Raw genomic sequence first — 27,789 nt, forward strand, 5'->3', positions numbered from 1 at the left:
AATAGTCTGTTAAGCAATCATAATTAGCTACTTAGAATAAGACATGCAGGATGTATAATGAACAAATGAGTAAAAGAGGTAATATATGCCACTCTGGGTTGAAAAGTGACTATAATTTCAAACAATAAATTATTTTTAGAATACACTCAAGTTAAGATATTATGTTCACTTACAATATGAATGCTGACTATACATAATTTTATTCCTTTTAACATGTGAATTAATGCTACTATTAACAAGATCTTAACATTGACATCTGGTTGGTGTAGATATGAGTTCATTTCTATTTTCCTGTCGTAAAAAAAGTGCACTCTTCATTAGTGATTTGAATTTTTATCCTCTCAGTTTGGTTCTTTTATGGCATTTACTATCATTTACTATCATAGTTATAAAATTAAAATATTACCTATTAATATTTGAAGAATGACAAAAAGTAAACCTGATAATACTATTTTGAATTCATTTAAGACATTGAGCATGTTATTTTGTCTGATTTGCTGTTAACAAGTTATTGATAAGAGCCAACTCATAAAAACAGGTACTTTCAACTTATGAAAAATATCTAACCTAAGTAAATGGAAATGCTCAATCCCATTAAGGGATAAAATATTATAGTGATTAAAAATATAGGTTTCCTAAAAAGATCTAGGTTGAATCTTTGCTGTGTTTCTTGTTATGGACTGTTAAATTTGTTTATGTATTCACTCACTTATGAATAAGTTATGCGTGTGAGGTTATAAAAATAAATAAGGCAGACAAGGTCTCTGTCCTCATGAAACATTCTGTTTTTCGGTGAATACAAACAGTAAACAAAGACTCATGGTGTGTGATAGCAGAGAAAGAAAGAGAACCTTGGGAATAAAGGGTGGCGTGTGCTTAAAATAATTTCCAAATCAGAAAAGCCTAAAGAAAGTGGTGCGTAAGCTGACACTTCAAGGAAAAAAGAAAATTACCTGGATGGATCTGAATGCATGAAATGACAAATAATAATACATAATTTATAAGATTCTGTAAAATAGATTGAAATGGCATATGTAAAGTCCCAAACACAATCCACTGAATAAGTGGTAATTGCTGCTGTTGTTATTGACTGAACATACTCAGACTCTCCATCTACACAGTTGTGTAGAGCCTTATGACTTGACCTATGACAGCAATTATATAATTATATTTTAATTCTTTATTTTATATATCATTGTTTATAAAATAATACTGTACAGTCAATGATACCAGCAATTTTATCTTTTTCATCTTTGTATCTTTATCTGATCACACTGCTTGGAATTTAATAGGTGCCTGATGTGTATTTTTTTAACAAGTAATTACATAAACAGATGAAGAATATACAGTCTTAGCCATCTAAAGTCAAATTTTATGACTAGAAATAGTATCAACCGATGAATACATATAATTATGACCTACTACTTTCAGTCTTCTGGCCTCCTAGTTATCAGACAAGTATGTATAATTTCCAACTAACAATTGCACTATCCTAAATGTCAGTATCTTCAAGAAAGGTAATTTACAACAATAATGACAATAATGCACTGATTTTGTCTGTTGCATCTGAAGAAGGGTATTTTTATGACTCAATATCTATAAACATTATCCCAAATTAGAACTGAATTGGAAAGGAATCTAATGCAGAGCTTCCTTAAAAGCAGTGCCTGACTTTGGGCATTATTAAATAGCAGAATTAGAATGGTGGGCTCACTGAGTTTTCCTTCTAGGTCTTGGTAAGAATATCAGATTAGTGAGGAAGTGAAATTTAAACTCTTGTAAACAATCAAAGTGAGAAGAGATGGCTCACACCAAAAGAAGACGCAAAAGCATCAGTCATTTCAAAAGAAGGCTGACCAACATGACTGAGAATAATCAAGAAATGGACAAGTACCATATGATTTCACTTATCTGTGGAATCTAAAACAGAACAAATGAACAAACCAACAGAAATGCATTCATAATTACAGAGAACAAACTAGCAGTTGACAGAGAAAAGGGAGAGTGGTGAAACAGATGAAGGGTATTAAAAAATATAAACTTCTGGGATGCCTGGGTGACTCAATGGTTGAGCATCTACCTTTGGCTCAGGTCATGATCTCAGGATCCTGGGATCGAGTTCCCCATCGGGCTCCTCTAAGGGAGCCTGCTGCTCCCTCTGCCTACATCTCTGCCTCTCTCTGTATCTCTCATGAATAAATAAATAAATAAATAAATAAATAAATAAATAAATAAATAAAATTGTTTATGAATAAATAAATACATACATACATACATACATACATACATAAATAGTACAAACTTCCAGTTATAAAATAAGTCCATAGGGATAAAAATTACAACATAGGGAATATAGCCAATAATACCATTTTTATTTGTTTGCTTTTTTTCTAGTCAATAATATTGTAATAATTTTGTATGACAGGTGGCAACTACACTTACCGAAATATGATGAGTAATGAATGTGTGAGTAGTGTATATAATTCTTGAATCACTATGTTGTACATCTGAAACTAATATCATATTGTATGTCACCTGTACTTCAATTTAAAAAAGAAGGAAAAAAGAATTAACCTGGCAAAGAATGCACAAGACCTCTATAGAAAAAATGTAAAATCTCTGTTGCATGATAAAAATATGAATAAAGAACACTGTATGTTCTTTATGAAGAGAAATAATAAAAATTTCAATTTTCTGCAATAAACATATAAAGGCAATTCAAAGAAATAAAATTTAATTTAAAAGAATTGTCAAGTGATAGTCAAATAATTTTCTAGAAGACTGTGTTCCTGACCTGGGCCTTTGGACTCTCTAAGCAGTAGAAATTGACTAGAGGCCAAAGGGGAATCCCAGGCAAAGCTTTTATAGGGACAGATGCTCAAGCATCAGAGAGACCAGACAAAGGAAGAATCCTCAGGCTGACTCTACCAAGGAGAGGTCGGAGTGTGCTTCAAAGAGGCTTCAGGGGAAAAAAGGCTGATGTCTAAGCATGGAGAGGTGGGATTTATTGGCACCTGTGCACTTAAAGGTCATGCTTCCTCATGTCACATGTTTAATTAACATGTTTAATTGCCACCTTTAGGTATGATTTTAATATTAAAATGATGGAAACAGTCAATGAAAGGTCAGCACTGGGGTCCACCTTGGCACAGACTGGTTTGATCCAGTCTTCCACAGTCTTTGTAGTCAGTAAGCATCTTGTTTCCTACACGATTTGCTGCTCAAGAGGCATGGAGTTGCGGTTTTCCAAGAGCGCTGGATTTGACTGTTAGAGTGAAGGAACTTGAGTCTAGTCCCTGCTTTCTTTCAGGTGGGGGATATACAAATATAAAGAGAGTAATTTCAAAAACTACCTACATATGTTTAGTGTTTTAAGGGATAATCTTTAATTACATGAGAAATTTAATTGTGGCTTTTCCCTCATCTGAATAATTTTCTTTTCTTTGTTCATCCAAGACTGTTGTAGCCTCCTACCTGTCCACCTAGTACCAGTCTTGTATACCTACTTTTCCCTGTCCACCTAGTACCAGTCTTGTACACCTACTTCCAACAAAAACAGTTCACTACAGTGTAGTGGTAGGTATAATTTAAAAATAAGAATTTGAATATATCTCTCACCTCTGTAAACAATTTTAATGACTCTGATAATAATGCCTATGTAAAAACCCAAATCCTGTTATTTCACACTAAAAGTAACCTTATTATTTTTATACTATAAAAATACATATTGTAGTAAATGAAAAATGTCTCCCCAAAGGTGTATCATGATCCTGATTACAGCTTGTAAATGTTATCTTATTTGAAAAAAAACTCTCTGCAGATGTGATGTAATTAATGATCTTGAGATGAGGAAATTATCCCAGTTTATCTGAGTGGATCTTAAGTGTAATTACAAATACAATTATGAGAAAATAAAAAATAGTCCATCAAGTTTATGGCTAATTTGTTACAGCAGCCATAAGAAATATTTTTTGTAAAACAAATAAAAAAACAATAGAATAATAAATAGCATATAGTAAGAGTAGTCAAATAATCTAAGATATCTCCATTCTGAGATAACCACATTTATTGACCCATTTGGTGATTAATGTTGCAAACCTCTTAATACATAATTCCATCAAACATGTGAATCCTTAGATATGCATCCCTTAGACATGCACCCTGCCTAGAACTCAGCAAGCTTTTCCTATCTGCAGATATAAGTCGTTCTTCAGCTCAGAGTTTTTTCTTCATCTTATTTTTTTAAGTGATTACATGATCACTTGTATTTCTTCTTTTCTTCAGTCTGGAAATTCTACCATTTACTAGTTATATCTCCTTGATTTATTTTCCAAGTCTCTTATCTTTTTTTTTTTTTTCTGGTGACTTTCATTTATTTATTTTTTTTTTCTTTCCATGCTTTATTTCCTTTACTTGATACTTTAGTCACTAAATCAGGTTGCAGAGGAAAAAAAATCTTCTTTTTCCATTGCCTTACACAAACTTTTCCATTACAATATGTTTATTTAGTTCTAGAAAGACTGTAGCTGAGCCTCAGCCTCCTTCAATTTTATTACTGTTACTCAAATTGTCATCTACTTCTCCAGCAGTTTTATTTTGACAAAAAGCTCCAAGTTATGGTTGTTTCCTTTCTAATTCCTTTCTCTGGCAATGAATTCCCTGGGTTGCATTGTTACTTTCCTTGGGGCTTAGTTCCAACTATTGGGTACCTGAAGTTATGTCAGTCTGATGAGTAGTTAGGGATAAAGCAACAGCACCTTGGGAAAGATTAAAAACTTTTTTGCCTAGAGAACATAGCCCCTTAGGTTAAGACTGAACAAGATAGCCCTTCTTCACTGAGTCTTTGCCACCTTCAGAAGTGGTGCCAGAAACAAGAATTAAGTCTCCCCTGTTCATGAGACCAATATGACTCTCCTCTATCTATTGTCAGACTCTCCCCTCACTTCCTTTCTATCCCTCAAGTTTTTTTCTCACTTTCCTGTTACTCTCTAGTATCCTCAGCATTATCCTTTCAGGATATTTAGGATTTTATAAAGAGCCTCTATTTCACATAGGATTTTATAAAGAGCCTCTATTTCCCTCTTCTTTAAATTAAGTCTAGTTCCTGGGGCAGCCCCAGTGGCCCAGTGGTTTAGCACTGCCTTCAGCCCAGGATGTGATCCTGGAGACCTGGGATCAAGTCCCATGTCAGGCTCCTTGCATGGAGCCTGCTTCTCCCTCTGCCTGCATCTCTGCCTCTCTCTGTATCTCTCATGAATAAATAAATAAAATATTTTTTTTAAAAGTCCAGTTCCTTGCTTAAAATGAGAGTAAGAGGAAAAGTATATGAGGTGAAAACAGGCATTTCAATATTGTACTAAGTTACCATAGCTCACCAGATAACGTGTTCCTATAATATGCTGCTTCTACCACCTGATTCTTTTTCAGAGCACCCACCATACTTTTAGGATTTGTGTGAAGTCTTACATTACAGATATATTGTAATAATTAATGAGGGCAGACTTGAACTTAATACACATTTATTTAATAGTCAAATGAGAAATGTTTCAAGACATAATATCTCTAAACAAAGTATATATCTTTGTTTTTACTTTGGATTTACTTTGATTAATAGAATATAAGTAGAATTATAATCCAGAAAGCTATTCATCTGCTAATGGAGAAGAACCAGTATTCGTCTTTGAATGTAAATATCATCATCACTAATAAAGCTGCATTTATGGAACACACTGAAAATAGTAATTAATTTTTCTTAGGTGCCTTATGCCTATGGAAACATCAGTTTGTCACTTAATGATGGTAGTACCTATAGTAAGGGCTACATGGGGCATAATGGCAAGCCTTATTTAAACAGAGGGAAAAGCAGAATAGTAGACCACAATACTTTGTCTGTAAGAATTGAAGTGTTTATTAAAATGAAAGCATAAAATTTAAAATATTAATTCTGAGATTAACTGTATAACTTAAAATATTAAGTAATTTAAAAGAAGGATCTTAAATAAAATGTAATTTAATTTATACCATGTGTGAAATTTTTTCTCAACTAAAGAATTAGTTGAAAATCCCTAACCTGTTATTTCCTAAAAAGTTCACTTCTAACTTTCATATTAGTGTCAGTTCTTAGTCTCTTTTCTGCTAGACTGTGTCACTTCCAAATACTTTAATAAAAACATTGTACTGTTAACCAGTATATATATTCCTTATTACCTAATAAACCAACCAATCATTTTGTAAATAGAAAATAATTTTTCTTTATTCTCTAAAGTATCTCACTGTTCTCATTCCCCTTTGGTGACCTATGAACCTTTCTTTTCCCAAATGAAAAGTAGAGAAAAAAATATGGCAACTTAATGTGACTGCAACAGTCTCGGTAAAATGCCTCTGTTGGAGTTTTCTTCCTATCAGGAACATAATTCTTAGCAAACAGGTCACTAACTCACTTAATTAACTCTCTTCTATGTTCTCGGAGGTGTTGCCATATCAAACCTAAATTGGCTTAGTATTTAACAACCTGTACAAGCCCTTTGGGAAACCTGTTTTTAACAAAAATGGCTTCTTAAATAGCCTTTGGTCTCCTTAAAGGATTCTAATTACTACATAAAATCCTAATACACCTATTAGCAATGCATACATATGCAAATTTTCAACAGAGAGAGAGATAAATTTCTTACTTGTTTCCCTAAAGGGCATTCTAATATTACTTTCCTTTAAACCTTACTTGACCTATGAACACCTGATATACAGATACTGTACCCAAGGAACACTCCAGCACTTTGGCAATTAAGAAACATATCTGAAGACTTGTTTGGGATTGCTCTGTACTCTTCTAGGATCTGAGATATAGAGATTGAAGGAGAGTCATCCCCTCTTTCGATTTTTCCTGTTTATTAATTGTTTTTGTTTGTTTGCTTTCTTTCTAATATTTACTTTTTGCCAGTCATCCCGCTATGATCAGGGTTGCAAATTCAATTAAGCCATGATTTCTTTTCTCTAAGAAATTGCAGTCTAGTGAGGAATAGTGGAGGAAAAAACAAAACCAAATGACAATTTGAGGCTAGATTTTGTAAGGATTACAATATATTTTTAAATAAGTACAAAATTGGGGCATCTTATTTAGACCAGGAGATTCCAGATTTCGCAAGAGGGTAATATTTGAGCTGGATTCTTAAGAATAAGTCAGACTGTGATGGAATAGGGAAGGACCATTCTGAGTAGAAAGAGGGTTGAAATATGGAGGTGAATATGATTTCTCTGAGGACAAAAAAAGTAGTTCAGAACTGTTGGCTGTATGACTTTCTATGGGAGGTGGTGGCTGAAGCCAAGGGGATAGCAGGACTGTTGAAGGCATTGGAAGAAAAGGGAACACATATATTAAATTTTAATAAACTAATCTAGATGGAACTGTTAGAATAACAATTTTTGGAAAATTTGGGACTCATATAACAAAAATCCAAAGATGAAATCCATCAAATTCAATTAAACATTCAAGCCATATTTGAATATAACAGATGAGTCTAATGCAGATGGATACCCATATATGAAAATAACTTGCTAAAAGTTTTGTTTAGTTTTCTTAGTTCATGTAAAATGTTCCTTATGCAAATTTTTATCTTTATGCAAATTTTTTATTTACAACTCAGATTTTTTAGGATCATGGGCATTAAGTAATACCAGGTACAGCTAAGTAAAGAGCGGTAAAGTATCAGAATGCTCAAGCAAAAATTAATCTATTTATTTGAATCCATTACCTATATGTAATAAGTTGTATACAAAGAAGATGAAGCAAATCATAATCAAAATGACCTTATAATTATGTGATAAATGTCACCTACTATTAAAACAATTTTATACACACATATATTTTCATGGAGTTGATTTTTTTTTTCTGATTTTCTTCTCTGTGTTCACAAATTCTGACAGTAACTCATATTTAGTTTCTCTCCACTGATACACAAGTAGGGACAGTGTAAAGACATAAAACATTTATAAGGTCTAAATACCCTTAAGTTTTGTGCACTGGAGCTCATATGAGATATGATCCAACCTGTGTAGTTTAGGAGAGCCAAAGCAATTTTTCACTGCCTTAGCACTCAGTTCAACTTAAGAAAAATTACCTATCGAATGTGATTATACTACTGAACAAGTTGATGCTGTTTATCTGACTAGAGAATGGTGTCCAGCTACCTAACCTGTTCTGGGCATCATGCAAATTGTTAAAAGTTCATATGATAGTCATTATCTTAACATTACTATATTTGCTCTATAGAGCTTTCTGGGCTGATTTCACAGGAGGACATTTAGAGGAAGGTATGCTGCAACAGATTCATTTCTCTGCTTTTCCATGTTCCTATTTATATATTTATAAAGATGTATCATATATATATATTTTTTAAGGTACAGTATGGTAAACTAATCTGAAAATAATTTAGCCCTAGTGGAACCAAACCATGCACAATTCCAGAAAGAACAAAATGCAAATGTAGAACAAATATTTTTGATTCTTTTCTTCTTCTTTTTTTTTTTTTTAATGGAAGGCATCATATATGATTGTATGTGAATTTTAAATTTGCCATTTCTTTGGTGGCCTACGTAATGCCATAGGTTTAAATAGTCAGTTCTTCTGCTTTGAAAATTGTCTATGACCTCTTTTCTCCCTAGGGATCAGTTGATTTCCAATTTGCTGATGCTGAACTAAACCAATGATTGTCCTAACTTACTGAGCTCAAAAGGGTGCTGGTTTGCAAATGTCTTTGTGGATATCATTAATTAGATTGCTGTAAAAATATGCTTTTTAGAAAGCTATATGATAAATTAGATCATTGATACACAGGTTACCTTTCTAAGACACTATTTCACTTTCTCTTGGACCACTTGCTCAGGGGGACACTTCCATGCCCCGAGGCACATCTATGAGGGCACCCACATGAGTGAGCTTGGTAAAGGGTCTTTTATCTTCAGTCAGTCTGTACTGGAGAAGACTTCGGTTCTGTGTTACATCCTGATTACAACCTCAAGAGACCTAATCCATAGCACTCAACTGAGCAATAACCAGATTCCTAAGATGACAGACATTTTTCCCATTTAATTTGTTACATAGCTACAAACAATTAACATACAGCATTCAATAAATGTTTGCTACCAAATATGGGAGTGAAAAGTTAAAAACTGCGATTAAAAGAAGAAAAGTCAGGGCATATGAGAATTACCATTTTTAGACTGGATCATGGGACATTTAGATCAATATTTCCACAATAATATATATTCAAAGAATGCTTTACCAAGCAGTATCTTCAGTATCTTATTACCATCAGACATTAGGGGAAAACTTCAATGCTCAAGTGATATTCCTTTTTTTAATAAGTTTTTATTTATTTATTCATGAGAGACACAGAGGGAGGCAGAGACATAGGCAAAGGGAGAAGCAGGCTCCCTGGGGGAAACCGGATGTGGGACTCAATCCCAGGACCCCGGGATCATGCCCTGAGCCCAGGGCAGACGCTCAACCACTGAGCCACCCAGGCGTCCCTTCAAGTTATAGTCCTTACATTAACTATTACTTATGTGGTACCCTTTAGTGAGCTTGGTGATTACCATCCACTGGAGCAGCCACTTCTTCCCTTTTCTTTCTCTCATTCTCTCCTCTAATGCTCCTCTCTTCCAAAGAGAGAGTTCACTGGTGCCCTCTCTTCTCTCATACTCAACTGTTTCACTCCTCGCTCACAGGTTATTTCTTTTTTATACATGTACACACTCAAAAGGCATAACCACATGCAATGACAAAGAAATTGAGTTTTTGACATAGTCGAATGAAATGTTTTGCTCAATAGTTTACTAAAAGTCTGAATTAAGTAATCTGAATAATGCAAATGAAATCTATCACTTAAGTCAGGGAGATAGCAGTTTTGATGTTTTTCATTTGTTTCAAAAGAAATAAAAAGCTAGAGTCAAGAGTTTGCTTTTTTAAAAATCTATTCAGGACTTTATGATTATCCTAAAACAAAGAAATTATTTTTGTGTGTGTGGTACTACTTTTGCTATCAGAAACATAGTTATGAAATTTTTAATGCATTATTGGTTATTCAACCTTTTATATAGCTATAATTTTAAAGTAGTTATATGCTGCCAATATTTACATAAATTATCCTAATTCATCCCTGTTGTTTTTTATCTTAGCTCTAGCTGACTTAACTAAATACCACAGACTGTGTGGCTTAAATAACAGATATTTATTTCTCACAGTTTTGGAGGCTAGAAGTCCACAAGCAAGTTACCAGCAAATTTGGTTCCTTGTGAGGGTCTTTTCCTGGTTTGCAGACAGTCTCCTTCTCATTGGGAAGGGATATCACAGGGCAGATAGAGAGGGAAGAAGGGAAGGTATAAGGGAGGGAGAGAGGGAGAGAGAGAGCACACGTGTGAAGAACACTTGGGTGTGCACACACAGCATATGTTTGTGGAGTGTGTGTATATTGATTTCTCTGCTTATTTTTTTTTTTTAAGATTTTATTTACTTCTTTAGAGAGGGCACAAGCAGGGGGAGAGGCAAGGGAGAGGGAGAAGCAGGCTTCTCACTGAGCAGAGAGCAGGATGCAGGGCTTCATTCCAGGAACCTGAGGTCATGACCTGAACCACCCAGGCGTCCTTCTGCTTCTTCTTAGAAGGACATTAATGTCATTATGAGGGCCTCACTCTCATGACCTCATCTAACACTAATTACCTCCAAATGGCTCCACCTCCAAATACGAACACATCTGTGGTTAGTGCTTCTATATATGAATTTGAAGGGAGTACAACCATTTGGACCATAACATTCTTATCTGGGATCCCTGGGTGGCTCAGCAGTTTAGCGCCTGCCTTTGGCCCAGGGTACGATCCTGGAGTCCCGGGATCGAGTCCCACGTCGGGCTCCCAGCATGGAGCCTGCTTCTCCCTCCTCCTGTGTCTCTGCCTCTCTCTCTCTCTGTCTATCATAAATAAATAAATAAATCTTTAAAAAAAAAAAACATTCTTATCTTTAAGAGAAGATCTCTTCATTATAATTAAGATATAAACTATTCTTCATTTCTAATGATATTTGTTTATAAAATATGTTATTCTAAGGCTGTTAGCTTGTTTTATTAAATTTTTAATCCAAATGTTTAAATTTTTAAAAATTATTTGTTATACATAATTGTTTTTTTCTTACTAATTTGATAATCACTTATTTTCCTTTAAATAACATTGAGTGAACAAATTTTTATGCTGAAATGGGTGTTCTTCAATGATAATATTTTTATTAGCTCATTAATTTTTTTATTATTAGCTCATTTATACCATCATACAAATTTATGATTGATTTGACAGAAAAATACATTATTTGTTCATCCTATTCTTTCTTTTCCTCTAACTAGAGAGATAGTGTTAAAACCTTTTACCAAATAAAATGATTGTCTTTAGAAAATGTCAGGCAATAAGACACAAAGAAATAGAGAATAAGTATTAACTCTTCTTTAAATGTTTGGTAGAATTCACCTGTGAATCTATCTGGTTTTGGACCTTTGTTTTTTCATAGTTTTTTGAGGACCGGTTCGTTTCATTACTAGTTATAGGTTTGTTTAGATTTTCTATTTCTTTTTAATTCAGTTTTGGAAGAATGTATGTTTTTAGGAACTTATGTATTCCTTCTAGTTCTATGTTGTCTAATTTGTTGGCATATAATTTTTGTAGTATTCTCTTATAAATCTTTATATTTCTGTAGTATCAGTTGTTACTTCTCTTGCATTTCTGATTTTATTTCAGTGCTTTTTCCTTCTCTCTCTCTCTCTCTCTCTCTCTCTCTCTATTTCTCTCTCTCTTTTTTTCCTGTTGAATCTGGCTAAGGATTTATCAATTTTGTTTATCTTTTCAAAGAACCAGCTCTCAGTATCATTGATTTTTTTTGTATTGATTTTTAGTCTCTATGTCATTTATTTCAGCTCTGATCTTTATTATTTCCTTCCTTCTACTCACCTTGGGCTTTGTTTGTTCTTCTTTTTCTAGTTCCTTTAGGTTTAAGGTTAGATTGTTTATTTGAGCTTTTTCTTGTTTCTTGAGGTAGGTCTATATCACTATATATTTCCCTCTTAGCACTGCTTTCTTTGTGTCCCAAAGATTTTAGACAGTTGTGTTTTCATTTTAATTTGTCTCCATGTTTGTTTGTTTGCTTTAATTTCTTCTTTGATTGCTTTGTTCACTTATTGATCGTTTAGCATCGTGTTGTTTAGCCTTCGCATATTTGTGCTTTTTCCAGTTTTTTTTCTTGTAATTTTCTTCTAGTTTCATGCAGTTGTGATTATTATATCAATCTTGTTGGTTTGATCCCTTTATCATTATTTAATATCATCCTTTGTCTGCTATTATTTATCCAAAGAAACCAAAACACCAATTTGAAACGATAGATGTACCCCTATGTTTATTGTAGCATCATCTACAATGGCCAAGATATGAAAGCAACCTAAGTATCCTATATCATATACATATACATATATATCATATATATATAACATATTATATTTATATAATGGAATGTTATGCAGTCAAGGTCTTATACAGTCATAAGACCTTGCCATTTGTGACAACATGGATGGACCTAGAGTGTATTATGCTAATGACATAAGACAGACTGAGAAAGATAAATACTATATGATTTCACTCATATGTGGAATTAAAAAAACAGACAAATAAACAATCAGACCTATAAATACAGAAAACAAAAAAAAAAAAAAAAAAAGAAAACAAACTAATGGTCTCCAGAGGGAAGGGACGTGGGGAGACAGGCAATGTGGGTAAATGGTCATGGGACACACACCTATCCAATTATGGAGTGAACAAGTCAGTGGAATAAAAGGCGTAAGTACTGTAGTAAATGACACTGATATTATAGATGACAGATGGTAGCTACACTAGTGATGAGCACAGCATAATGTATAAACTTGTGGAATCACTGTTTTACACCTGAAACTGATGAAATATTGTGTCAGTCATATTAAAAAATAAAATCTAAGAAGGAAACAAAGAAATAGAACAAAGTTGGCATTTTCATAAAGTTAGGTACTATTTTGAATGTAGAAAGTCCAAATCTTCTGTGTTGAGCCACAATGGAAGTGGTAGTTTAGTAAATTTGAAGGTTTTCAATTTTGTGTCAATTTTACAGATCTTATATTGGCATAGAGTTTGAGTTTCACTTGGAACCTCAGCAGATGCTACTTGTTTTTCTTTTTATACACAGCTTTGTGTGATGAATCCTCTGGTTTCTTATTTCTACAGTGTTGTAACTTAAAATACTGCCATGGAGTGATTCTTAGGTGTCACTGTCATTGGCAGCTGGCAGGAGCTAAAAAATATAATCAGTATAAATTTTCCCTATATGGACCCCCAAATTTTGATCTTTATCTAAATCCCAGGTGCAATCAGACTAAGAAAAGAAATTATATACTTCTACTCAAAAGGTAGTTCTACATTAACTTTTCACTCAGAACATTTTGTCTTAAAGCAAAAATACTGACATTTTTGTAATTAAAAAAAGATATTCAAAAGGTATAACAGATAAATAAAATACTAAATTATAGATACATTCCATTATTTCTTAGAGATTTTCATAGCATTATTTTTCAAGATCTTGCAGCTGAAGATCTTGTTTTAGGGAGACAATGAGGATTATTATTAGAGTTTTGTTTTAAATCAATATATTATTTTTTAGAGTTTGAGATGATTTCATAAAAATGTGAGAGAAAAGTGTGAGAGTAAACATATAGCAAACCTCATATTCATTACCATTCTTTTTTTTTTTTTAGATTTTATTTATTTATTCATGAGAGACACAGAAAGAGAAAGAGGCAGAGACACAGGCAGAGGGAGAAGCAGGGAACCTGATATGGGACTTGATCCCGGGACTGCGGGATCGCGCCCTGAGCTGAAGGCAGGCACTAAACCACTGAGCCACCCAGGCATCCCAATTACTATTCATTATTAAAATTAAGATCAATTTTTAATGGATAATGGGTGACTTACCAGATATATGTTAACTATTTATTGATGACTTTTATGTATGTTAATAAGCAAAATTTCTTACAGAAAATGTCAGGTATAACTTACACTCACTACTGGAACAAAATGAAAATATTTCACAGTAGAAAAATTGAGAAGGAAATATATAGATAGATAGATAGGTAGATAGATAGATATATAGAGAGAAGGAATATATATAAACCTATATATAAAATTGAGAAGGAATATATATATATATATATATATATATATATATATATTTAATATTAGTGGCAGATCAATCAATCACCAGATTGCCTTTTTACTTAAAAATGTTTCTATGCTTACGCTTAAGTTATTGTAGTTTTCAAACATTTGAGTTGTGGTATAGCAGGTAAAATGAAGCCTCAAATCATTCTCTAATCTTAAGAACATCCTGGCAGAATTACGGAGACTTGTCCATTAAAATTGATTTCCTCTTAAAAAAAAAGTAGACTTTTCTTATTGTGTTAAAAAATGATTTTATCTATTAAGTGTCTTTTCTTGTGAAGATCATTTTGTTTTATGACCCAGAAGGAAAAATGTTCTTTTTCCATCAAAGTTTTTATATCCACTATACTTTCTCATCAGTAATATGTATTGCAAACAAAATGGAATATAATCCAAAAACAGTAATCTTTTTTAAATGAATACAGAATAGCTATCATTTCTAATACTAGTGATCTTAATTTGCAGCATGTGTGTTGTTTAATTTTATTATGCTTTTTGACTTTAATAAAAGCAATAGATGGCATACTTGTATGCTGAATCAATGTTATGGAATAAGAAATCAGGATATTTACACTGTAATTTTGAAAACTACTGGTAAACCATAGGCAACGAGCTTTTTTAGACACTAAAAATATTTGCGGAGATTTAGAACTGAGGTGCATGTTGTGTCTGTTATTGTTAGTGATGATGGTTAGGTTTGTTGGTTGTTGTTTTAACAAGACTACTCAAGAACAGTAGGATACAGTTAAATACCTTTCCACCTATTCACAAGGCTTTTAAAGTTAGACTTTATCTGACATAGATACTATCTATATTGAATGGAAAAGCAGATTCTGATATTTTCTTCATTTGTTGCTAATTGATAGCTCATTGAACTATAATGAAATTAGAATATTTCCAGAAAAACAAAATATGTTAAAAGAGAGGCCAGAAATTGCAATTCCCTGCCTGAAATTATAAGAACATCTTTTCTGTAATAGCAGAACAGAAATTAGGATGTCTTGAGTAAAAAGCTCACATATTTGGAGGAATAATTCTAAATATTGAAAGAATGTACTCGTAAAAGTAAAGGTTAGATTGGGTAGTTAGAAAATTCAACATGGGAGGCGGGCAAGTGGTGGAGGAGTAGGGTCCTCGCCTCACCTGGCCCCACCAGCTAACCTGGATAACTTTCAAACCATCCTGAACCTACGAATTCGACCTGAGATTTAAAGAGAGAACAGCCGGAAGCTACAGAGAGCAGGGTTTTCGCTTCTAGGAAGGTAGGTAGGAAGAAAGAAATAAATTAAAAAGAAACAAGGGGGGAGGGGCCCCGCGAGGAGCCGGGCTAAGGCCGGGGGAGGGGAAGAGCCTCGGGACAGGAGACCCCAGCCCCGGAGAAGCGGGAGCTTTAACTCCACCCGGATTCTTCCCCGACCCAAAGGCGCTCAGCGGGGACCTCGGACAGGATCGCAGGAGGGCGGTGGGGCCTCCGGTCTCCCGGGGTCACTAACAGAGGAGGTGCGCCCGGGGGAGAGCGCCCCACACCCCACGGCCAATCTCGGTAAAGGCCTGGAGCGCCCGGGGGGCCTCGGGGAGAAGCCGGGGTCAGGCGGGGGCTCCGGGGGGAGGGGCTGCACCCTGCTGCCTTCGGGAGCCGAGGGCGGGAGCACAATTCCAGGAGTGCAGGCCCCGGACCCCAGGGCGCCCAGGGACACAGCCGGGATCCTGAGCTCCCCCGGGACAGGTGGAGGCGGGGAGGGCCCAGGGCAGCGAGGACCTTCTGTCGCTGGGCGCCCCCAAGCTGTGCAGGTCAGCGCCCCCCGACCCGGGAGCACCTAGGTCAGTGCGGACTGGGAGCTGCGGGTGGTCCTTGGGGGAGCTGACTCCAGGGCTGGAGACCTGGCCGCTGCCAGTGTTGTTCCTCCTGGTGTCACCCTGTGCCTGGGAGGGGCAGGCCGCCAGGGAACAGGGACCTCACGGGGTAAACAGCTCCCACTGAGCCCGGCACCTGCCGAGGGGTGGGGGGGGGGCATCTCTCCAGATGCACACACCTGAGAATCAGCACAGCAGGTCCCTCCCCCAGAAGACCAGCTGGAAGGACAGGGGAAGAGCAAGTTCTTGACCAAGCAGGGCTGCAAAGCTCCAGGACTGAGTGAAAATAGTATATACAATTAGAGGGTCCTTTTTTTTCCTTTTCCCATTATAACTTGTTTTTCTGTCAGGCTAAAAATTTCCAATATTTTTTCTCTTTCCCCACCTTAACTACAATATTTTACCAGCTCTTCATTTTTAAGTTTTTTCTTTGTCGAATTTCATATTTTTCAATTACATGTCTTAGATATATTTTTTCACCTCTGGATTCCCCTCAATTAAATTTTGGTAGATATATGAGATTATGGTTTTTGTTTTTTGTTTTTTGTGCCTCGTTTTGTTTTACAGTGGTGGAAGTTACTACCCTCTAAAACCAACATATACCCAGAACCAAGTGGAATACCATGTTGGTTGGTTCTGTGAGATTATATTCTCTCTTTTTTCCCATTCTGCTCCCTCTTTTATCTCATTTGTGTTTTGGTGGTCAATCTTGGGGCTTACTACAAGTATTGCTGGTTTATATAAATTTGGGACTGAGCATCTTCTAACATACAGAACTTAATACACTTAGAACCAAGAGGATCACTCTCCAGGACCCCTCAGGTAGACTAAATTCTCTCTCCACTACCACTTCCTCACCAATACCATCACCCACCTTTTTTTTTTTCTTTTACTTTTCCTCTTTACTTTTGTTTCTTTTCTTCTTTTTATTTTCTCTTCATTTTTTACAGTTTTTGGCTTTTTATTTTTACTACTTTGTTTTAAAATTTGTTTTTCTCTTTCGAGTTCCTTTTATTTTGTCCTGTTCTTCTTTTTGTTTTATATTCTGATCTCTGACCTCTTCAGAATCATCTAGGGTGTATTTTACCTAGGTCATGGTTGAAATTTTTGACTCAGCCCGCTCATACAGCCATTCTGCACTGGACAAAATGACTAGAGGGAAGAATTCACCACAAAAGAAAGAAAAAGAAACAGTAGTCTCTGCCACAGAGTTACAGAATTAGGATTTCAATGCAATGTCAGAAATTCAACTCAAAAGTACAATTATAAAGCTACTGGTGGCTCTGGAAAAAAGCGTAAGGGATTCTAGAGACTTTGTTACTACAGAATTGAGATCTAATCAGGCCTAAATTAAAAATAGATTAAATGAGATGCAATACAAACTGGATGTCCTAACTGCTGGGGTTAATGAGGTGGGAGAGTGAGTGACATAGAATACGAATTGATATGGTAAGGAAGGAAGCTGAGGAAAAAGAGAAAAACAATTAAGAGCCCATGAGGAAAGGCTAAGGGAAATAAATGATATCTTGGCAAGAAAGAATCTATGTATAATTGGGGTTCCAGGAAAGGCTGATACAGAGAGAGAACCACAAAGTATATTTGAACAAATCATAACTGAGAACTTCCCAAATCTGGGGAAGGACACAGGAATTCAGATCTAGGAGGTAGAGAGGAACCCCCCAAAATCAATAAAAACCATTCAACATCTCAACGCTTAATAGTGAAAGTTGCAAATTTCAAAGATAAAGAGAAAATTCTTAGAGCAGCACAACACAAGAGATTCTTAACTCATATGGGGAGAAATATCAGATTCACAGCAGACCTCTCCCAGATACCTGGCAGGCCTGAAAGGACTGGCATGATATACTCATGGTATTAAATGAGAAGGACTTGAGGCGAAGAATACTTTATCCAGCAAGGCTGTCATTCAGAATAGAAGGAGAAATAAAGAGCTTTCAGGATAGGCAGAAACTGAAAGAATATGTGACCACCAAACCAGATCTGCAAGAAATATTAAGGGGGACCCTGTAAAAGAAAGAGGGAGCCCAAAGAAACAATCCACAAAAACAGGGACTGAATAGGTAATACGATGACAGTAAATTCATATCTTTCAATAGTTACTCTGAATGTGAATGGGCTAAGTGATCTTATCAAAAGATGCAGGGTATCAGATTGGATAAAAAAGCAAGACCTATTTATATATTGTCTACCAGAGACTCATTTTAGACCTAAAGGCACGTCCAACCTGAAAGTGAAGGATTGGAGAACCATTTACCATTCAAATGGTCCTCAAAAGAAAGCAGAGGTAGCAATCCTTATATCGGATAAATTAAAGTTTACACCAAAGACTGTAGTAAGAGATAAAGAGGGACACTATATCATAGTTAAGGGGTCTATCTCACAAGAATACTTAACAATAATAAATATTTATACCCCTAATGTGGGAGCTGCCAAGTATATCAATCAATTAATAACCAAAATAAAGACATACTTAGATAATAATACACTAATAGTAGGAGATCTCAACACGGCACTTTCAGCAAATGACAGATATTCTAAGCAGAGCATCACCAAAGAAACAAGGGCCTTAAATGATACACTGGACCAAATAGATTTTACAGAGATATACAGAACTTTCCATCCGAATGTAACTGAATATACATTCTTCTCAAGTGCACATGGAACTTTCTCCAGAATAGACCACATACTGGATCACAAATTGGGTCTCAACCGATAGCAAAATTGGGATTGTCCCCTGCATATTTTTAGACCACAATGCTTTAAAACTAGGACTCAATCACAAGAAGAAATTTGGAAGAAACACAAATACATGGAGGTTAAAGAGCATCCTACTAAAAGATGAACAGATTAAAAAAAAAAACAAAACAGGAATTGATTCTTTGAAAGAATTAGTAAGATAGATAAACCATTAGCCAGCCTTATCATAAAGAAAAAAGAAAAGACTAAAGTAATGAAATCACAAATAAAAGAGGAGAGATCACAACCAATACCAAGGAAATACAAACGGTTTTAAAAATGTATTGTGAGCAGCTATATGCCAACAAATTAGGCAGCTGAGAAAAAAAGGATGCATTTCTGGGAAACCACAAATTACCAAAACTGGAACAGGAAGAAGTAGAAAACCTGAACAGGCCAATAACCAGGGAGGAAATTGAAGCAGTCATCAAAAACCTCCCAAGACACAGAAGTCCAGGGCCAGATGGCTTCCCAGGGGAATTTTATCAAATGTTAAAAGAAGAAACAAAACCTATTCTACTAAAGGTGTTTCAAAGGGTAGAAAGGGACAGAATACCTCCAAATGCGTTTTATGAGACCAGCATTACTTTAATTCCAAAACCAAGGACTCCATCAAAAAGAATTATTATAGACCAATCTCCCTGATGAACATGGATGCAAAAATTCTCACCAAGGTACTAGCCAATAGGATCCAACAGTACATTAAGAGGATTATTCACCATGACCAAATGGGATTTATCCCCGGGATGAAAGAGTGATTCAACACTCATAAAACAGTCAACAGCATAGATCACATCAACAAGAGAAAAAACAAGAACCAACCATATGATCCTCTCAATAGATGCAGAGAATGCATTTGACAAAATACAACATCAATTCCTGATTAAAACTCTTCAGAGTGTAGGGATAGCGGAAACATTTCTCAATATCTTAAAAGCCATCTACGAAAAGCCTACAGCAATTATCATTCTCAATGGGGAAAAACTGAGAACCTTTCCCCTCAGATAAGGAACACGACAGGGATGTCCAGTCTCACCACTGCTATTCCACATAGTACTAGAAGTCCTAGCCTCAGCAATCAGGCAACAAAAAGAAATAAAAGGCATTTGAATTGGCAAAGAAGAAGTCAAACTCTCCCTCTTTGCAGATGACATGATACTGTACATAGAAAACCCAAAAGACTCCACCCCAAGATTGCTAGAACTCATAGAGCAATTCAGCAATGTGGCAGGATACAAAATCAATGTACAGAAATCAGTGAATTTCTATACGCTAACATTGAGACTGAAGAAAGAGAAATTAAGGAATGAATCCCATTTACAATTGCACCCCAAACCATAAGATACCTAGGAATAAGCCTAACCAAAGAGGTAAAGGATCTATATCCTAAAAAGTATAGAACACTTCTGAAATATTGAGGAAGACATAAAGAGATGGAAAAACATTCCATGCTCATGGATTGGAAGAATAAAATTGTGGAAATGTCTATGCTACTCAGGGCAATTTACACGTTTAGTGCAATCCCTATCAAAATACCATGGGCTTTCAGGGCAGCCCCGGGCGCTCAGCAGTTTAGCGCCACCTTTGGCCCAGGGCCTGATCCTGGAGACCTGGGATCAAGACCCAGGATTGAGTTCCACGTCGGGCTCCCTGCATTGAGCCTGCTTCTCCCTGTGCCTGTGTCTCTGCCTCTCTCTTTCTCTGTGTGTCTCTCATGAATAAATAAATAAAATCTTTAAAAAAATACTATGGACTTTCTTCACAGAGTTGGAACAAATAATCTTAAGATTTGTATAGAATCAGAAAAGACCCTGAATAGCTTGAAGAATATTGAAAAAGAAAACCAGAGCCGGGGGCATCACAATGCCAGATTTCAAGCTGTATTAGAAAGCTGTGATCTTCAAGACAGTATTGTACTGACACAAAAACAAACACATAGGTCAATGGAACAAAATAGACAACCCAGATATGGCCCCTCAACTCTATGGTCAACTAATAATATTCGACAAAGCAGGAAAGACTATCCACTGGAAAAAGGACGGTCTCTTCAATAAATGGTGCTGGGAAAATAGGACAGCCAGGTGCAGAAGACTGAAACTGGACTATTCTCTTACACCATACACAAAGATAAACTCAAAATGGATGAAAGATCTAACTGCGAGACAAGAATCCATCAAAATTCTCTAGGAGAACACAGGCAACACCCTTTTTGAACTTGGCCACAGTAACTTCTTACAAGATACACCTATGGAGGCAAGGGAAACAAAAGCAAAAATGAACTATTGGGACTTCATCAGGATAAAAAGCTTCTGCACAGAAAAAGAAACAGTTAACAAAACTAAAAGACAACCTGCAGAATGGGACAAGATATTTGCAATTGACATATCAGATAAAGGACTAGTATCCAACATGTATAAAGAACTTATTAAACTCAACACCCAAGAAACAAAAAATCCAGTCGTGAAATGGGCAGAAGACATGAATAGAAATTTCATCAAAGAAGACATACACATGGCATTCAAGCACATGAGAAAGTGTTCCGCATCACTTGACATCAGGGAAATACAAATCAAAACCACAATGAGATACCACCTCACACCAGTGAGAATGGGGAAAATTAACAAGACAGGAAACAACAAATATTGGGGAGGATTTGGAGAAAGGGGAACCCTCTTGCACTGTTGGTGGGAATGCTGACTGGTGCAGCCACTCTGGAGAACTGTGTGAATATTCCTCAAAAAGTTAAAAATAGAGCTACCCTATGACCTTAGAATTACACTACTGGGTATTTACCCCAAAGATACAGATGTAGTGAAATGCCAGGACACCTGCACCCCAAAGTTCATAGCAGCAATGTTCACAATAGCAAAACTGTGGAAGGAACCACAATGTCCTTCAACAGATGAATGGATAAAGAAGATGTGAAATATATTAATGGAGTATTAGAGATGTGAGATATATAATGGAATATTAGCCATCAGAAAGGATGAATACCTACCATTTGCTTCAATGTGGATGGAACTGGAGGGTACTATGCTGAGCAAAATAAGTCAATCGAAGAAGGACAATCATCATATAGTTTCACTCATACGGGGAATATACAAAATAGTGAAAAGGATTATAAGGGAAAGAAGGGGAACTGAGTGGGAAATATTAGAGAGAGACAAACCATGAGAGACTTCTAACTCTGGGAAATGAACAAAGGGTTGTAGAAGGGGAGGTGGGCAGGGGGTGGGATAACCAGGTGATGCGCACTGAGGAGGGCACTTGATGGGATGAGCATTGGGTGTTATACTATATGTTGGCAAATCGAACTTCAATAAAAACAAATGAAAAAAAAAAAAGGAAATCTTAGGAGGCAGCCACACTGGAAATATTTAAAAAGTCACTGAATTATGCACTTTACAGTGATAAAATATAGTTTATATAAATGATAACCTCAATAAGGCTATTTAGAAAAAAAGAAACTTCAACATGATCTCAATATATGTAAAAATATAATAATCTTCATTTCCTAATAAGTGAAATGAGAATTGTGCTTCCTAAACACTACTTAACAAGATATGGTAAAATAAAATTTGGTAAGTTATGAATGGCATGAGTGTCTTAGGAATGATATCTTATAGAGGTGCATAGTATTTCCTTTATTTTCTAGTTGGTTTCTTGGGATGTAACTTCTAATATTTATATAAGGACAAAATCTTAAATATGAAATGTTTTTAATGTTTATTATGAATGTAGGTAAAAATTTATTAAGAACATTTTTAAAAGGAATATCTTTAGGAGTCTGAACTTATAAAATAACCCAGTTTCTATGGAATATGTTTATAATTTTTCATTTACCTCTATTCTGAAATATGTTTTATATTTGGATTTTCATTTTTCAGATTGTGATTCAATGTTTTTTACTTAATCAAAATCAGAGATATATTATTCCTTGAGGTGGTGATGGTTAAGAAATATTATATGAAGGGTTACTTTGTTAGAAGATCTGATTACTAACATTTTCTATAATATATGAATCATAGAAAATTTGTATTGAGATTTATTAATGAGCCTAAGATACTTAAATCTTTTGCCATAATTATGCATCTTGCACTCTGTATGCCACAACGGTATTTTGAAGTCCTATACTTTGCATTTTGCTTCACAAAAATAGTTGATCTGATAAATTCCTTTTTGCTAGATGCTGTCATGTCCGTCTTTTTAATACCCTCCTTGTTCATTATAAGTGCCATTAGCCATACTGCCTAATGAAAGGTACCTCATATCAAGTCTGATTACTGCTCTAATGTTTTCCAGGCGTGCTTGGTGATGAGCCTGGCATATGAAACAATTTCCTACAGTAATAAAACTAATTAAAGTAGGCAGTCATCCACATACCACTTTCTAATGAATTATAATAAGCTCATTAATCTCAACCACTCTTATTCCAAAAAGTCCATTGATGGGGCCTGTATGTAAGAGTAAAATTCTCAGCCTTAAAATGTACAACTTTTACAGAATCTAAGAAGACTTTGTGAACTTACGTTAAAAAAATTATAAACTGCTGATCAATTCTCTCAATGAAATGTATAGCTTCTAAACTCTGCCCAGATTACTTATTGGCAAGATCCTTTTCTATTTGAGTTCTCCTATAATTAACAAAAGAAAAATGATGCATTGTATAATAGTAACTCTTCAGCACCTTGAAGACTAAAATTGAATGAACCTACTCCATATAATTTTTCTAGAGATCATATGAAAATGATTGAGTGCTTGAGATCAAGTGATAAAAACACAGTCTGTTTCCTCTCCAGAGAGAGCTAGTGTATCTGATCAAAATGTCAAGAAATAATAATAATTTTTTGTTAACTCTTCTTCAAATTTGTGAGGTGCCCAATGAAACAACATAAGAATTATTATTCCATTCAGTTACAATAGTTTGATAATGTAGACCAATCATTCTGGAGATAACTTTACCGTCAAAGAGATAGGTTGTTAAACATAGCATATGGAGAAACAGTTTCAGTACTACCAATGTGATTAGTAAGAAAACATATTTTTCAGGAAGGTGAGGTTTATTCTATTTTCATTATATTTTGGTGTTTTAAAAATGTAGCAGTTCCCTTTGAAGCTCATCACTACTATGACACACATGTCAATTTCTTACTTACAAAGTTAATTATAAATACGTACATCTTAAAATTGATACAGAATGTTAGTAATGGGTTAACTGAAAATAGGCACATTTTAATTTATGGAATTAACATATTTAAAATTGTTCACTTATTCATTATTATCTAATATTTCATAGTTTTTTTAGAGAAAATGAGGTTGGGTATTCTGTGCAGAGTATTTTCTTTTATAAAAGAAATGTCTTAATGTTTGGCCTTTGTAAGTATAGATGTAGTGAAACTATCCCTGAATAAAATGTCTCCCAATCTGGGATCAGCTACAATTGTGGTGACCAGTTGCCACTGTATGTGACGATGATTTGGTTCTATGCTTGAGCAAAAATCAGGAACCGGGCTTTTGATACAGATTCCTCCATTATCTGGCTGTTTGGTCTTAAGAAAGTAATTTATGCAGCATCTAATTCAGTATATTCATATGTAAGGTATGGGGATTAGGCTAGAGAAGTGTATTCCAAATGTGTCAAAAATGTGTTTCAAATAATTTTTTAAAGATTTTATTTATTTATTAGAGAGAGAGAGAGAGAGAGAGAGAGAGAGAGAGCATGTGGCCACAAGCCTGCAAGCAGGGCGATGATGGACAGAGGGGGAGGGAAAGGAAGAGAACCCCAAGCTGTCTCCACGCTGGGCACAGAGATCCTGGGGCTGGATTTCACCACACTGATTTCAGGACCAAAATCATAACCAAGAATGAGTCACTCAAATGACTAAGCCACCTAGGTGCTTCTCAAGTAATTTTTAATATAACAATTTAAATATTGTATGAAGTAGAACAATTTCCCTTTTAAATTTCAGTTCAATTCTCCTGAAATGAAGGAAATAGGTTTTCGGCTATCTGTCCTTAGTCTTTTTCTAGTACTCATATTCTTGACAGAACTGATGGATCTCCTTGTAGTTTCTAAGACCCAAGGGTTATTTTACTGAACAGAAAAAATGTAGCATGTCTTATTAAGAGAAGTGAATTTCTTGAAAGTTATCTCAAAGATAATAGGAAATTAAGAATTTTGAGAAAAATTTCATAGTTCTAGTTGACTTTCTTTTGAACAAAAAGGCCCTTTTGAAGAAGACTTGCTCTGGTTAGTAGATCTAATTAGTCATATCTCTAAGAGCTAGCTCTACCTGGAATAAACTTTGGTAATATACTTTAATGTTAGTAGGAAATATGACTCATCATAGCATCCAACATTTATGAAATGCTTAATACTAATATTTATTGAGTGCTTAGAAGTCAGACTGTCCTTCTAAATGATTTACGTGTATTAACACATATTAGTCTTCATCACTCATTTAAATGTTTACAACAACTATATAAATTTAACAGCAATATTTTCTCATTTTTCATGTGAGGAAACTAAAATACTTGGATATTAAGAAATTTCAGAAAGGTCAAAAACTGCCAGGTTGGTGAAAACATAGAGGTTTGGAGAGAAAGACCTCTATGCCTCTTCCCATGTACCTTTCCATCTGGCTGTTCCTGAGTTGTAGCCTTTTATAATAAACTAGTAATCTAGTTTGCACAGTTTTTCCTGTGCCCCTTGTTTGATGATGAGCGTTGCATGATAGAGGGTGAATGCAGTTGATTAAGAACTTGAGAAGAATGATATAAACAAAGCCTGAAGACTCTTTCAGTTGGAAAAGCTATAGGGAATCCCATATTCCCTTTCAGCAAATTTGGGACACATAACAAATATATTTTATAGAAGATTAAACCAAGAAGGCCTTGATATAAGGGAAAAGCTACTTAAATTCTACTCTACTTATTATTCATCCAGCTTAATGGCTATTTGTGTGAATCTTTAAAAGACTTGATTAATCTGGTAGCAAGTTATTTTTTGAAGTTGAGAACAAAAATGTCCCACTGCCAGAATTCCCTGAACACCCTTTTCAAGAACATCTTAAACAACTTTACAAAATAACACCCATCAAGGATACTAGGAATCTGTGAATGGCATTCCCCATATCTGACCTTCAGAAATGATACAAATCAAAATCTGATCATTATCTCAGTCATCTCAATGGGCATGAAGGTCTTGGAAGTCTGTTATCAGAACTTAAATGTCTGGGTAAATACTTTTGTTAGTTGGCAGAAGGAAAGGGCCTGAGGTTTTTTGTTTTGTTTTGTTTTTGTTTTTTATCATTAGTGCGGACTTGACTGAGGGGAAGGATTATTACATATTGAAGATATAATTTTGCACATATTTCAGTACATTCAGCAGTTACGTGCAGAAGGACCTTAAGAATGAGTTTTCCAAGAATGCAAGGATTTAAATGCTGTGCATTTAAGTTTAGAGATAAAGACAGGCCATGAGCTATACTTCTAAGAGTGCAAGAATATTGCATTATTATCACCTAGAAGTAGTGCTCACAGCTGAATATTTACTGGAAGAATTTATTTTTTTTTTTATTTTTTTTATTTTTTTTACTGGAAGAATTTAGACCTGACTTAATAGAGATGGTTTTGGATCAACTCAGACCAGAAAATGTGTGGGTTGCAATAGTTTCCACGGGAAAACTGATCACACAGATCACAGTTTTGTGTACAACCCAGTACAAGCAAGAAGATGTATCAGATGAAAAGGCAAAATGCTGACCTGAATGGGAAATTAAAACTTCCAATGAAGAATGAATTTATTCCTACAAATTTTGAGATTTTTATTATTAGGAAAAGAAGCAGCACCATATTCTTCTTTTAATAAGGATACAGGGGGATCCCTGGGTGGCTCAGTGGTTTAGCGCCTGCCTTTGGCCCAGGGCGCGACCCCGGAGTCCTGGGATCGATTCCCACGTCGGGTTCCTGGCATGGAGCCTGCTTCTCCCTCCTCCTGTGTCTCTGCCTCTCTCTCTATGTCTATCATAAATAAATAAATAAATCTTTAAAAAAAATAAGGATACAGCTATGAGCAAACACTGGTTCAAACAAGGTGATAAGTTTTTCTTGCAAGAAGTTTGTCTCCACTTTGAATTTTTCAGCCCATTTGCTTATGTGGAACCCTTGTACCATAATGTAGCCTGTTTGTACCTTGAGCTCCTCAAAGACGTTGCAATGTATATGTATATGCAGCAGAGCCAGCAGGCTTGAGCTATGACCTCTAAGATACCATCTACAGGATGTATCTCTCAGTGAAAGGTTACAATGACAAGCAACTGATTTTGCTAAAGAAGATTATTGAGAAGGTGGCTGGCTACCTTTGAGATTGATGAAAGTACGTTTGAGATTATCAAAGAGGCAAATATATGCTCATACATTGGAAAATGTATGAATGGATTAATTAATCAGTAAATCTCTGGCAAAACAGACAACTTAAAAATTGCATCTACACATAATCTGTTGGACTGTAAGACCTCACTTCCAGCACTTCCTACCCTCTCCCTTATTGAGTTTTCTCCTGATTATTTGACATTATTTCTATTATTCATCTTGGATAATTTGGAACCAGGACAGTTGCTTTGATATCAGAATGTATAAGTTCAAATGAAAACTCCATTACTTATTTTTGTCCACTGCTTAAGTGTGTGACATTGAAAGATGTATTTAAGCCTCTCTGAGTTTCAGTTTTCTTATCTCTTCAACATAGAAATTAATATCTACTCATCAGAATTACTGTACTAGCTAAATTAAGTGTGTTTAAAACACCTAAGATTGTTTGGCATATTGTAGATATTACATAGCATTTTGAAATGTCAAGACATTTGAGCCAAACAGGCCAAATACTATTACAGGGTAGTTCTAGAA

The 27,789-nt window shown here is 35.3% G+C and overlaps 1 protein-coding gene and 1 pseudogene across 5 annotated transcripts in view; both read left to right on the plus strand.

Moving 5' to 3' along the window:
• Positions 1–27,789, plus strand: part of CCSER1 (coiled-coil serine rich protein 1) — an 880,050-nt gene that overhangs the window by 605,932 nt on the left and 246,329 nt on the right. The gene's annotated exons all lie outside the window — the stretch shown is intronic.
• On the plus strand, positions 1,802–27,336 carry LOC121493292 (annotated as a pseudogene).

This window comes from Vulpes lagopus, chromosome 6 (genome assembly GCF_018345385.1).
Source record: "Vulpes lagopus strain Blue_001 chromosome 6, ASM1834538v1, whole genome shotgun sequence".
Taxonomy (NCBI): Eukaryota; Metazoa; Chordata; class Mammalia; order Carnivora; family Canidae; genus Vulpes; species Vulpes lagopus.